The sequence below is a fragment of the Xenopus laevis genome, chromosome 4S (genome assembly GCF_017654675.1).
Source record: "Xenopus laevis strain J_2021 chromosome 4S, Xenopus_laevis_v10.1, whole genome shotgun sequence".
Taxonomy (NCBI): domain Eukaryota; kingdom Metazoa; phylum Chordata; class Amphibia; order Anura; family Pipidae; genus Xenopus; species Xenopus laevis.
In genome coordinates this window covers 14,284,101-14,299,234 of record NC_054378.1, presented here as the reverse complement: position 1 = coordinate 14,299,234, position 15,134 = coordinate 14,284,101, and the positions used below count along the sequence as shown (strand labels likewise).

Here is a 15,134-nt window from a genome sequence, read left to right as displayed (position 1 = left end):
GTGATTTTGAAACTACACTACAACTCCCACAATGCACTTACAGCCACATTATGTGGTAGAGATACTGGGAGTGGTAGTTCTGCAACGGCGATGGAGTTACACCTTAAGAAAAAGACAGTTATTCTATATAAATCCACTTATATTAATATCCCTGACTTGTGTGGAGTTGTTGTGTCCCATGTTCAAAGTTATTTTCTTCAGTCCCTTTATTATTATTATTATTAATTAGTACAGCAATAAAATTGAGCCAATATTATACAAGTGACTAGAACTTTCTTTGTTCTATTTTTCCGTATTGCTTTTATTTTATTATGTTCTCCTGCTCTACTCTCCCTCTTCTATTCCCGCTCAGTTCTTTGTCCTGCCATTGCTTTCCTTTCATCCTCCTCCTCCTCCCTCTCTCCCACCCTTCCCCTCTCCCCTCACTTCTCTTTACTTTACTTTTCCTCACTTTACATCCGGGTTTTTTCCCTAGGCAATGGGAACCGCATCACACCCCGTTCCTTAGGCAAAGTGAAATAAATTCGCCGCACCGACACGTCAAGTAGTCCCTGCTTTCCCTTCGCTTTTTCTCCCCACCGGCCGCGACTAACTCAGCCTTTCTCCACTCAGTACAGGGGTTGTGGCCTATGGGGAACCTTGTTGTCCGAGTATGCGACGTCTGTGAAGCTTTTCACCACTAACCTGTAGGTCCCATCACACCCCCTCTCACTCCGCTTGCCGGGCCGCTCGGGCCCTTTTCTATTCTACGTCACAGGGCCTGTGTGCGCGCGTTCCCGACAGCCCTCTCACTTTGCTTAGCGGATAGGACCCCGCGGGAGCGCGCCTGATAGTGAGTGAAGGGGGGAGAGTGCAGCGGAAGGATCTGACTCCCGGTGCGCTGCGGTCGGGGAGGGAGAGAGAGTTCTTTTGGCATCACTTTCTCTTTATTTATTTATTTGCCCCCCGTCCCCTTATTACCCTGCCCGGGGCAGCTCAACCTCTGCACCGCACTCTCACATCCCTCCGGCAGCTCTCTTACTCTTTGGCCTCTGCTTTTTCTCTCATTCACCCCCTCCTTTTCCTGGAAGGGGCAGTGCTTGTGGTGCAGGGGGGCGACCCCCCATATTATTTACCCCCAGCCTGTTGGGGCAGGGGGGAAGGGAAAGAAGATGTGGCGGTGACAGCCTGGGCCCCCTCCCCTGAGAGGAGAACAAGAAGAAGAAGAAAAAGGAAAGAAAGAAGAAGAAGAGAAAGAGGAGAAGAAGAAGGAGGAGGAGTGGGGAGCAGCCCTAGGAGCGGGGGAGCACGGCAGCAGCAGCAGCAGGTGTGGGGGGATGAGGTGCTGGGGTGGAATTGGGGGCTGTTGGGAGTTGTAATGGGGGGGGGGGCAGGAAGTTGTAGGAGAGAAGTCACAGGCTGATCAGACCTGGGAGGGAGTCAGTGTGGTGCTGAGGGGACAGCTGCTTCCTACTGCCTGCTGGGATTGTTTGTGTCACACACTCACTGACACTCTCACTCTGTGTGTATATGTAACACTGACACTCTCTGTGTGTGTATATGTAACACTGACTCTCACTCTGTGTGTATATGTAACACTGACTCTCACTCTGTGTGTATATGTAACACTGACACTCACACTCTGTATGTATATGTAACACTGACACTCTCACTTTGTGTGTATATGTAACACTGACACTCACACTCTGTATGTATATGTAACACTGACACTCTCTGTGTGTATATGTAACACTGACACTCTCACTCTGTGTGTATATGTAACACTGACACACTGTGTGTATATGTAGCACTGACACTCTCTGTGTGTCTGCTGTGGAACACTCTTCAAAATCACTAACTCTGTGTGTGTGGAACACTGCTGCAATCACTGCCATCCTCCATAATAACATTCTGTCACTCTCTGTGTGTGTATATGTAGCACTGACACTCTCACTCAGTGTGTATATGTAGCACTGACAGTCTCACTCTGTGTGTATATGTAGCACTGACACTCTCACTCAGTGTGTATATGTAGCACTGACATTCTCTGTGTGTATATGTAGAACACTCTCCACAATCCCTAACTTTGTGTGTGTGTGTGGAACACTGCTGCAATCACTGCCATCCTCCATAATAACATTCTGTCACTACCTGTGTGTATATGTAGCACTGACACTCTCACTCAGTGTGTATATGTAGCACTGACACTCTCACTCAGTGTGTATATGTAGCACTGACACTCTCACTCAGTGTGTATATGTAGCACTGACAGTCTCACTCTGTGTGTATATGTAGCACTGACACTCTCACTCAGTGTGTATATGTAGCACTGACATTCTCTGTGTGTATATGTAGAACACTCTCCACAATCCCTAACTTTGTGTGTGTGTGTGGAACACTGCTGCAATCACTGCCATCCTCCATAATAACATTCTGTCACTACCTGTGTGTATATGTAGCACTGACACTCTCACTCAGTGTGTATATGTAGCACTGACACTCTCACTCAGTGTGTATATGTAGCACTGACACTCTCTGTGCATGTGTGAAACACTTCACAATCCCTAACTTTGTGCTGCAATCACTGCCATCCTCCATAATAACATTCTGCCACTTTCTGTGTGTGTGACAAACTCTGCCACACTCCCTGCAACTCTCTCTCTGCCACCCGCTGTGTCTGTGGCACATATTCCCACAGTTACCGTTTGTGTACTACACACTCATCCTGTTTGTGTTCAAAGCTACAGTCACAGGCTGTGTGTGTGTGTGTGTGACTGCCACAATCTTTGTGTCATTCTTTGATTCTTCGGGGACCTGAGACAACCACTGGCCATGCCATGAGTTTGTATATAAATCAACCACAATATTTTTTTCTGTGCGTGTAACACTCTGATAAGTCACTAGGACTCGTTGCTAAAATGACTGGAGATTTTGTGTGTGACACTTTGCCACAGTCAGGTGCATTGTTTATGAAGTCAGCGTGCGACAATCTTTCTCACTTAAGCAAGTGATGACCCCCACCCCCCAAAAAATGTTGCTGTACACTGACTTAAGAAACAACTTGCATAATTGGTATTATTTGCGAATGCCTTTTTTTTTTTTTTTTTTAAAATACAGGTATTGGACCTATTATCCAGAATGCTCGTTACCTGGGGTTTTCTGCATAAGAGATCTTTCCAGTAATTTGGATCTTCATACTTTAAAGGGGATGTTCACGTTTGCATTAAGTATTTGAGTATGATATAGAGATCATTATTTTGACTCAAGTTGCAATTGGTTTTCATTTTTTATTATTTGTGGAGTTATTTAGCTTTTTATTCAGCAGCTCTCCAGTTTGCAGTTTCAGCCATTTGGTTGCTAGGGTCCAAATTATCTTAGCAACCATGCATTGATTTGAATAAGAGACTGGAATAGAAATAGGAAAGGCCTGCATAGATAAAACTGACAGACTAATAACAATTAGCAATAACAATAAATGTCTAGCCTTACATGCCATTTTTTTTTAGATGGGATCAGTGACCCACATTTGAAAGCTGGAAAGACTCTGAAGAAGAAGAAGGCAAATTATTAAAAAACTATACAAAATAAATAACAAAGACTGATTGAAAAGTGGCATACAATTGGCCATTTTATAACATACTAAAACCGGTATAGGATCTGTTATCGGGGAACCCATTATCCTGAAAGCTCCAAATTACAGGAAGGCTGTCTCCCATAGAATCCAATTTTATCCATATAATCCACATTTTTAAAAATGATTTCCTTTCTCTCTCTAAAAATAAAACAGTATCACGTACTTGATCCCAACTAAGATATAAATAATCCTTTCTGTTTATTCCTATGGGATTTTTTAGAAGGGTTTCTATCAATGGGTGAAAGCTCACCATTTGAGAAATACACTTCTAAAAATCCCACCCAATAGATAGAAAGTGGGGGAATTTTTCTCTAATCTCACATTGTGATTAAGATGATCCTAAAAGTAAATTTAAAGGTGAACTGCCCTTTTAAGTGGGTGGTCTGTTGACCGTTCTCATAAATGAAGTGCAGATATGGTTCCGGAAACCCGTTATCCAGAAAGCTCTGAATTACGGAAAGGTCGTCTTCCATAGACTCCATTTTATCCAAATTTTTAAAAAACAATTTCCATTTTCTCCTTATTGGAAGCAAAACCAGCCTATTGGGTTTATTTAATGTTTACATGATTTTCTAATAGATTTACGGTATGAAAATCCAAGTTAAGGAAAGATTCCTTATCCAGAAAAGCCCAGGTCCCGAGCATTCTGGATAACAGGTCCTATACCTGTATACCACAACTTTTACACTTAAAAAAAAAAGTTTGCACCTATATCCACCATAGTCTGCTTAGACAGCTGCTTATATTTGTTTTGACACTAACAGTTTTTCAGTGACTGTGGCAAACGCTTACAATCAGTGGCGTAACAATAGGAGGCGTAAACCTTGTAGAGATTGGAGGCCGGTAAGGACCTGCAAAACCCCAGCCCAAAAACCTGTGCCACCAGATGGATAGGCATGGAGGATCCTGGGTGTCATGCCTGGGCATGGCGGAGCGGAGGCCATAATACGTTTTTTTTCATGTTACATTTTATATGTTTGGAGTAGGGATGCACCAAATCCACTATTTTGTATTCGGCCAAATCCTTTGCGAAAGATTCGGCCGAATACCGAACCAAATCCTAATTTGCATATGCAAATTAGGGATGGGAAGGGGAAAACATTTTTTACTTCCTTGTTTTGTGGATAAAAAGTCAAATTAGGATTCGGTTCGACCAGGCCATTACCGAACCGAATCCTGGATTTGGTGCATCCCTAGTTTGGAGGGCCTGGTTTATTTGTCAAAGTTAGTGATGCTCTGTGTATCTGTTCAGTACTATATGTCCGACACAAACTCCGTTGCAGTGAACCTTAAAAACTTTGTGTGGGGATATACATCATACTAAAGTTACTCTTGGCTTGGGTTTGTGGGAGACCATGAGTTAATAAGATTGACACAGTGTGTCTCACAAACAACCCCAGTAAGTAGGGCTCAGTGGGTTGATTCACTGACATAAGGCATCCATACACAGGCTTATCTCATACTCTCTCCAACCAATCTGGGGCAGATGGAAGAGGCGGTACGAGGGGCCATACATAATATGGGCACCTTTCTGTTATTCCAGTCATTTGTGCAGAGCACACAAAACCATTGGAAGTGAAGAGTAGCTCCAGTTCCTCTTAACTTAAAGGAACAGTTCAGAGTAAAAATAAAAACTGGGTAAATAGGTAGGCTGTGCAAAAAAAAGAATATTTCTAATATAGTTAGTTACTGTCTGGTAACCAATCAGTGTAAACCAAGAGAGCTGCAAAGCAGGAAGTAGTGTTCTGGCTATTATGTTAGACATCCAGTCACTCCAGCCTTTATACATTACGTTTTTTGCTAACTAACTTTATTGGAGACATTTTTTATTTTGCACAGTCCATCTATTTACCCAGTTTTTATTTTTACACTGAACTGTTCCTTTAAGCTTTCTAACCTGCCTGATCTCCTTACCAACCAATACCCATTGGGCATGGTTATCAGTCGGCAGGCCGGCCTACAAAGTTGTGTGTGTCACTGGCCCACAAACACCGACACTATCTAAGTGCTCTATGATTACTTTATGCTTTCTTAGTTCATGTTTGTGTGTTTAGCATTTTAAAAGTAAAATGTTTATTAGTTATAAATATTTAACATTTATTTACATGTTTAAAATGCAGTAATGCAATAAATCGGGTGCACAGTGATTGCCCTTTAAGGATACAATAACTTCTAGTGTAATCAATGTTTTTACTTTATAAATATGGAGTTATGTCTACACTTATATTATTGCTCCATTTCTACTTTTATGCAACTTGCTTATTGTGTATTTGTGTGTGTGTGTTAAACACTATAGTAAAATTGTGTTTGTTTAAGTTGGGTACTGAAATCCTGGTCACACCAAGGCAACACATTTGTGTGGGATTGTGGTGCATATGTGTGTGTGTGTGTGTGTGTATGTATATATATAGAAGTTCACAAAGTACCTGCACTCCTTCTTTATTAGTCAAAGGTGGGTGCTTGGTCAGTCAGAGTATACAATGTTCAAAGTGGACCAGCACACCAAATCTTCAATCAAAAAAGGTTTATTTCAACATCACTCACGTGTGAAACGTTGGACACGTGAGTGATGTTGAAATAAACCTTTTTTGATTGAAGATTTGGTGTGCTGGTCCACATTTTATATATATATATATATATATATATATATATATATATATATATATATATATATAAATAATCAAAGTCCCAAAGGTGCACTCCGTTTCCTCGGGAAAGTACCTGGGTGCCCGCTAAGTAAGAATAGCGGCACTCACAGGGTTTTCAATAAGAATTTTTTAATTTTTTTTTATTAAGCTCAACGTTTCGATCCCCCACAAAAAGCTCAGAATAACGGAAAGACCGTCTCCCATAGACTCCACTATAATCAAATATAATCACATTTTTCAAAATGATTTCCTTTTTCTCTGTAATAATAAAACAGTAGCTTGTACTTGATCCCAACTCAGATATAATTAATCCTTATTGGAAGCAAAACCAGCCTATTGGTTCTATTTAATGTTTAAATGATTTTCTAGTAGACTTAAGGCATGAAGTTCCAAATTACGGAAAGACCCCTTATCTGGAAAACCCCAGGTCGCAAGCATTCTGGATAACAGGTTCCATACCTGTTACTGATCTCCTTGGCGACTTCTAATATTTCTACAATTAATAATAGGGGCTATAGTTTCTCTTATAATACATGATACTTAGAGTTCCCTGTATCACTCAGCCTGCAGCCTTGTGCCTTTATATGGTCACAGAACCCCTCAGTGACTTCTGATATCCTTATCATTTACAGTAGGGGGTACATTATCCCTTATAATACATGAGTGATATTCGGCATTCCCTGTATAACTCGGCCTGCATCCTTGTGCCTTTATATGGACACAGAACCTCTCAGTAACTTCTGATATCCTTATCATTTACAGTAGGGGGTACATCATTTTGTCACTATGTCTGTTTCTCATTTTTATACACACAAAAACTGTCTTTGATGTTTCTTGTCTGTGACATTGACAAAGTGTGTGTAGTGCATTTATATAGTTAATCATGTGTAATGGAAACACATTTTCTGTGCATGACAGGTGACACATTTAAGGCTTGTGTGTTTCTATGACACTGTGCCATGTGTTGATGTCATTTTGGCTGTATCTTATATAGAGGATGTGTGAGAGGGGAGTAAACTGATATACAATATACAAAGTATGTGTAATGCGGGACACTGTGCAAATGCACTCGCATGCCATTGAGAGGAGCAATGTAGTTTAAAGTCTAAAGAAAAGCCTTTCAGACTCAAAGGTTGTGAGTGATGTTCTAACCATGTATTTAGCATTTATTTATGTACACAATGTTTTGCTCTGCTGTAGGGACATTTGTGAAAGAAGAGACTGACCCTTAGTGGCAGATTTATTAAGGGTCGAATTGAAAACTAAAATTTTCAATTTTTTTTTTATGATCACAACTCTCAAATTCGAATTGTGAATTATCCAAACTCAATTCGAGTTATAATTCGAATTTCGAGATTTAACACACTCTGGCCCTTTAAAAACTCAAATCCGACTGTTCATGTATAAGTCAATGGGAGAGGTGCAGGGACCAATTTGAACATGTTAGTAGCCTTTCTGACATAAACTTGAATCTGATTTGAATTCAATTTGAGTTTTCGATTCGGTAAAATTTGTGCGAGTTTAAGATATTCGATTTTTTTATTACATAACCCCCAATCCAATTTAGAGTATATTCGACTTTAAAGGAGAAGGAAAGGCTAAAATTAAGTAAGCTTTATCAGAAAGGTCTATATACACCAGTTAACCCTCAAAGTAATGTTGCTCTAAGTCCTCTGTCAAAAGAAACACAGCATTTCTTTCCTTCTATTGTGTACACATGGGCTTCTGTATCAGACTTCCTGTTTTCAGCTTAAACCTCCAGGGCTAGGGCTTGAGCATGCTCAGTTTGCTCCTCTCTCCCTCTCTCTTTTCCCTCCTCCCCTTCCTGCTGTAATCTAAGTCCAGAGCTATGAGTGAGCAGGGAGAGACTCAGGCAGGAAGTGATGTCACACCAAGCTAATATGGCTGCTACTATCATAAACAAAGAGAGAGAGCTTCAAGAGCTGTTTACTCAGGTATGGTAAATCATTCTGCAGAATAAATAAAGTGTAATAGCTTTTACTATTGTGGCTAATCTATTGCCAATATACTGCGTAGGTAGCTTTCCTTCTCCTTTAATAGAGTTAAAAAAAAACTCACATGAATTCGAAATTGGACCTTTAATAAATGTGCCTCCTCATATAGTTCAGGAGTTACCCGTACCTAATTACTTGGGGACTGGCACTTTTCTCGTTGCAGCACTGTGTAAGTAAATTGGAGAACTAGCAGCTAGTTATGTGCAAGTAGGCACAAGAGCCGACCCTAACCTGCACTCTCCAAACACGACCCAGCGTGCTGTCATTTATATACCCATCTCTGATGTCACCAGAGGGGGCAGGGCTTGCAGGTGACTGCTGCAGTCTTTGGGGACACACTAACTTCAGGGGTGGGGTGGTGCTACGGGCAGACCACTAATGATGTGATTTGCCTCTTGAACCTGCCCAACCCACAGGTAAACTCACTGGCATTGGGCTGGCCCGCACATCTCTAATAGCAGCAGCTTGATGGGCAAATGCCGTGGGTTTACTTTAAGCAACAGTTTAATACCCCTTTGGGTTATTTAGAAATAAAATAATAATAATAATAATAAATCATTTGATTTAATATGGTGTACTGGTGTGCAAACCATCCACCCCAGTTTTCCTAAATCTGACGGCTATGAGTCAGGTTTGATATATTTTTCGTTAAGCTGACCATACAGGAACCGATAAAACCATTTTGTCGAATTTTTCTGTATGTTTATGCCGACTGGATGATCCTGATTTATGTCTAAATACCAATAGTGGGTTTGAAAATGTAATCTGATAGTGTACTTTGTTGGCCAGTTTATGGTGCATAGGCAGGTGAAAAGTGAAAAGGAGCTGCAGCTTCACTTCCTGCACTTCTGGGCTATCGGCCTAAAGAAAAAGACAAAAAGCCATTACGTGTATGGCCTCTTGTGTGATATCCATCTGTTTGACCAGGGTCTGATGGGCCAGATACTACACAGCAGTGATCCCCAACCAGTGGCTTGTGAGCAACATGTAACTCTCAGTGGCCTTAAAGGAGAACTAAACCCTAAAAATGAATATGGCCAAAAATGCCATATTTAATATTCTGAATTTATTGCACCAGCCTAAAGTTTCAGCTTCTAAATAACAGTAATGATCCAGGATTTCAAACTTGTCACAGGAGGTCACCATCTTAGAAAATGTCTGTGACACTCACATGCTCAGTGGGCTCTGAGCAGCTGTTGAGAAGCTTAGGGGTCGTCAAAAATTATCTAGCAGAAAATGATGTTGGTCTGTAATATAAACTGATGCTACAGGGCTCATTATTAAATTCTGATGCTAATTGCACTGGTTTCTGTGCTGCCATGTAGTAATTATCTGTATTAATTACTAATCAGCCTTATATTGGGACATTTCTATTCTATGTGTACTGTATATTGTGAGTGGGTCCCTAAGCTCAGTAAGTGACAGCAGCACAGAGCATGTGCCATGAATCAGCAGAAAAGAAGATGGGGAGCTACTGGGGCATCTTTGGAGACACAGATCTTTACTGCTAATGCTCGGTGATTGCTTTGGGCTGGTACAGAAGCCCACAACATCATGCACAACATTTCTAGCTACTTCTTTAGTTAGGCTTTACTTCTCCTTTAAAGCAGCAGCTTATTTTTGAATTTATGGCTTGGAGGCAAGTTTTGGTTGTACTGTCAAATACAACCTCCTATAGGTTGCAAGTCCATATAGGGACTTCCAAATAGCCAATTACAGCCATTTGGCACCCCAGGAACTTTTTGCATGCTTATGTTGCTCTCCCAACTTTTTTTTACAGTTGAATGTGCCTCATGATTTTAAAAAAATAAATAAATAATAATAAAAAAAAAATGTTGGCGACCCCTGCTATACATGATTGGCCGTGTAGTTTCACCTTTAGAAAGGTGTTTGGTGGTGCCAGCAGGAGATATTTATCTCAGTCTTGATAAAAGTCCATGTAACAATGCCGTACATGTTATTTGGCCTCCCCAGCCCTATAACCAGTTGCTGATCCTGGAAGATGTAATTATTAATTGGCAGGGGGCAGAGATCCCGCACAGAATAACAAAGAAGAACAACATTTTGTTTAGAAGAGAAGTACGTGTCTCTGCAGTCGTCCTGTGTGTGTTTAATTAATGTTGAACTTGGTAGGGATAATTTACTTAACATATGGTGAGTAACTGTAAAGCAATTACTAGAGATATCACTTGTCTGTCGTGATTGTATTATTCTACCTGTGCTAAAGTGTGTTACGTCTCTCCAGTGTAAAATACTGTATTTAGAAACTAAAAAGGTGATAATTTTTTTTTAAATTTGAAATTAATATTTAAAAATGTCATATTTAGCTCCGTAACGGATATAGCTGCAGGTGTAAGCACACCTAAATGTATTTTACTTTCCTTGGTTGTCCCTGTGAGCGCTGAGATCTGTGTGTAAGCAACTGATGCAGTTTGATTTGTTCAGCATGTGCCACTCATTGAAATGTATAAGGGCCCTTAAGGCGGCCATAGACGTTACAATTACAATCTTTCCAGGAAAGATCATTCTTTTCAATACACACGTGTAGAGCTAAATGGTCAGATATACAGATAGAAACGATAGAATTCTACCTGTATTTGACGATTCAGCACTAACAGTGGCCGATGTTCTAGTGCCTTCTAAGATCAAAATTTTTCAGCCAACCCTATCGTTGAGCCATCTGATATCCAAGTCTTCTGCCGATATTGGTCCGCTTGTGTCCCACCATACACACTAGAGTCCTGCAGCGGGTCGGGTATAAGTTCCGGGTGCGGGTATAGACACAGTTCTGCGGGTTTGCTGGTCCCGGGTCGGGCAGCGGGTCTTCTCAATATTGATTTTTACTCTGATCACGCCTACTACTGATGATGTCACTTCATTTACAATGACAGCACTTCCTGATTCTTGACGGTCAGCGGGTCCGGGTTGCGGATAAGGTACTTGCGGGTTGGGTCACGGGTCCAAGCGGGTAAGAATGCGGGTCTGGGTTGCGGATTGCAGGTTGCGGGTACAGGTCGGGTACGGGTTCCAAAAAGTGGAGCCGCGCAGGACTCTAATACATGCACCGAATATCATACAACTATATTGTTTCATACCATATTATCGGTGCATCTACGGCCACCTTGAGACTTTGTTCAGCAGATGCAGTGTTTGTTTCAAGATTTTGAAACAAACACTGCAGTGGGGGGGAGGGTTTTTGCGCCAACTAGGTTTCCTTCTCCTTTAAGAATAATTCTTTCAAAATGGGTAAACTAGTTTTTAATTGTATTAACGCCTATATAGTAATTAATTGCAATGTGCTTTTTCACACAAATACTGTTTGTTTGTTTATCTATGTACCCCAGGTTTCCTTATTTCCATCAAGTTGCACTTCTATTTTTCTATTTGAAATTCTCCGCTATTGTTAGGGCCACACTAGTGAATCGATAAGGTCATACAATGGCTTGCAGTTTCACACATGTATTTGGTTTGACAAAAGATGTAATTCCTTTTCTAACTCTGCTTTCAATTTACTTGCACTACATGTTTTTGCTAAGATGTCACATCAATATATATTTAATTTCTGTTTCAGAATAGCATTCCAGGATTTTGTTTTTGTGTACGTTATGAGTTTTTAGTGGTCATTATGATTTTTATCTTGCACTTGTTTTCGATGGTCAGCAGGTCACGGATCCGGCTTACAGATAAGATACTTGCGGGTCGGATAGCGGATCCAATCGGGTAACAATGCGGGTTGCTTGTCCGGGTTGCGGGTACAGGTTGGGTATGGGTTCCAAAAAATGGACCAGCGCAGGACTCTACCAGGAGCATCTGTACTGTTCCAGTTTGCTACATTTCGTTGATGCAATTAGTTACATAGTTAAATTGGGTCCATCAAGTTCAACCCCTCCAAATGATACATTTTGCAGCAGGATCTTTGGAATATTAGCAACTATTGTATCAATTCTAACAGCTACCTTTAAAGGGGAACTCCACACAAACATTACAAGCTTTTTGAGAAGCAAACAGAATTTCAAGCAACTTTGCAATATATATCATTTAAAAAATATGCAGACTTTTCATGATTTGTAATGGTTTGGAACAGTTCCCTAAGCCTAGTCCCCTGCTCTCCTGCTGATGTCAAATTATCAATTCGACCCTTGCTAAATCGGACCCTAAGTATTGAAAACGAAAGATTGGTCTAAGGAAAGATCGTATTTGCCACGTTTAGTAATAAAAATCCTTAACAATCCTTCGTAATAAAATAGGAACAGAGTAGTGATGCATCCCACCTGAACCCCAACGGCACTTCTATTTATAGGGATGGGCACGTCTATAAATAATGGCTGCCAGAAGCAGAAGCCGGCACAGTAAGGTCATTACCTGCAAACAGTGTGCGGAAACCGACCCTAAGCCGTCCGACCCACAGGTATCGGGTCGTACCGCACATCACTAAAACAGAGGCCCTACTATACAAGTTTTTACAATAAGAAGACAAGTGTTGCAGTAATTACAAATAAATAGACACTGTAACAAAAGATTATAGTTCCTTTTAAGAAATGCGGGTGGTCCCTGTCTTGTTTTATAATCTTACATCACCTGTGCAGTTGTTTGTTCTAATGAATATTTATAAAATGTTATTATTTTAATATTTACCATTGTAAAATAATGAATTGAATGTTGAGGCTACATAAAGAACGCAAAAACAAGGCTACATACAAAAACGCACCCAGAATGTGTTTTTATACTTTGAGACTAAGTAGCGGTGTTCTTCCTTGCGTTTCCTACATAGTAGATTCTCTAGGTTTTTACCAGTGCCTGATTTCTATAGTATTATGTGCGTGTTAAAGCCCCTGAAATGGCACGGCTGATCCATCTAGTTGCACCTGTCTCGTGCATATTGTGTGCTCCTTATCCCGTCCTCCTGCAAAGGCCATTATTGTCTTCACGCGGCATGTGTTTTTCTGTAAGCACAGCTGCCATACCATCACTAAGCAAAGTGCACGCCGCTCTCTCTCCCCACCCCCTCGCACTTTACAGGGGTTTGAAGAGGACACAATTTGCACTGCTGGAGGAGAGACTTGTGTTTTCAGAGCCTTTGTTCCAGAGAGGGCCTGCCTTTCCCCCTGGTTTCTTTATAGCAACTTATAAAGGATGCTGCCTTTTGTGTAATGGAAATCTTCTCAGCCAGAAATGCATTTTTTTTTTGTTCTCTGCAACAAATTTGTTGATTTTTTTTTTTTTTTGGTGTTTTTTTTCATAGACTAAAGTGGAGAATGTTGGTTTACTTTCTTTCAAACGGATTGAACCTGAACTTTATCTTTATCATTAAACATTGAACTTGCAGACAACTTTATGTATACTGCAAAGCTTTACAAGTGTTATCGCTGTATTTGTGTACACTCCGACCCATCTGGCACTGTGGGTTTTAAAAGACAGATGGTAAGGGAGTTAACCAATAGAGGTTTATTTAATAATTGAATAAATATATATATAAGGGGGTTATAACTAAACTCTGTTGGGCTTTTTGTGGCAAACCGTGAACTTTTCGTTTTTTTTTTTTTTTTTTTTAACTCAAATTTTTCGAGACTTATTAAAGTCCGATGCAGCAAAAAGCCGAATCCGACAAGCCACCATCTCAGACCTGCCGAGGTTGTGTGTAAGTCAATGGCAGAGGTCTCTATCCTAGTTTAAGTTTCTGTTGTCTGTGTTTGAATTAACCCGAAAAGCCGTCCTTTTCAAGCAAAATTCCGAACATTTTTGGGTTTTCGGGCAGAGCCCGAACAGTTTTTGTTAAAATAATTGATAATATGATTTTGGGATTTACTGAGCTTTTCATTGAGCTTTTTAATTAATAAATTAGGTCAAATTATGGATTTGGTCGGACATTTTGTATCTAAAAAAATCTGTAAAATTCGGATTTTTCTAAATAACCCTCTTAAGTTTGTGTGTATGTATGTATGTATGTCTGTGTGTATGTGTGTATATATATATATATATATATATATATATATATATATATATATATATATATATATATATATATATATATATACACAAAAGCCATGAATATCTTGTAAATTATATCCTTATAAACGGTGAGAAGTGATGTAATTTCGGTCACATGACTCACTGAAGCTTGTCTAATATTAAATAAAGTGCCCCCTCTTGTAAATTATAAGGATATTAGAAGTTACCTCGGAGTTCTATGACTTGTATCATGAAACTCCTCGGTAACTTATAATATCCTTATAATTTTCAAGAGGGGGTACTTTATTCACTATATATTTTACATCCTCTCATTTTAAGTTTTCCCTCATTTTACATTTCTGTAAAATCACTTAAAATGGGGGTTCTATTGTGTGTGTGTACATGTGTGTGTGTGTGTGTGTGTGTGTGTGTGTGTGTATATATATATATATATATATATATATATATATATATATATATATATATTTACGCTGCAAAGAGATTCCACACTCTCAGGACTTATAATTATTTAATATATATATGTATATATATATATATATATATATATATATAGATATATATAGATCTATATATATATATATATATATATATATATATATATATATATATATATATATATATATATATATATATATATATATATATATATATATATATATATATAAAAAGAGGGAGTATGGAGGAGAGCTAATATATGCCAGTTGGTATATGGGACATTCTGTTACGTTAGCATTTTCCTTAGACTGGTGCCTGCTTGTTTTGCTGTATTGTTGTTTTTTTTCCCCCTTGATGAAAGTGCTTAAAGGCTTAGCAGATCATAGCACTGAATGCATCCTCTGCAAATCATTTTTATTCTTTAAGGTACAGTTAAATCTTGTAAACTTTAGC

General features: G+C 39.6%; 1 protein-coding gene across 6 annotated transcripts in view; it reads left to right on the top strand.

Annotated features, from left to right (window-relative positions):
• Positions 1-489: 489 nt before the first annotated feature.
• Positions 490-15,134, top strand: part of phf21a.S (PHD finger protein 21A S homeolog) — a 106,069-nt gene continuing 91,424 nt past the window's right edge. For 2 of the 6 annotated variants that reach the window (XM_018260212.2, XM_018260210.2), the window contains exon 1: positions 490-1,306. The gene's annotated coding sequence lies outside the window, so the exon portion shown is untranslated. The remainder of the gene's footprint in view (positions 1,307-15,134) is intronic. The other 4 variants (XM_018260214.2, XM_018260208.2, XM_018260213.2 and 1 more) reach the window with 4 other exon arrangements.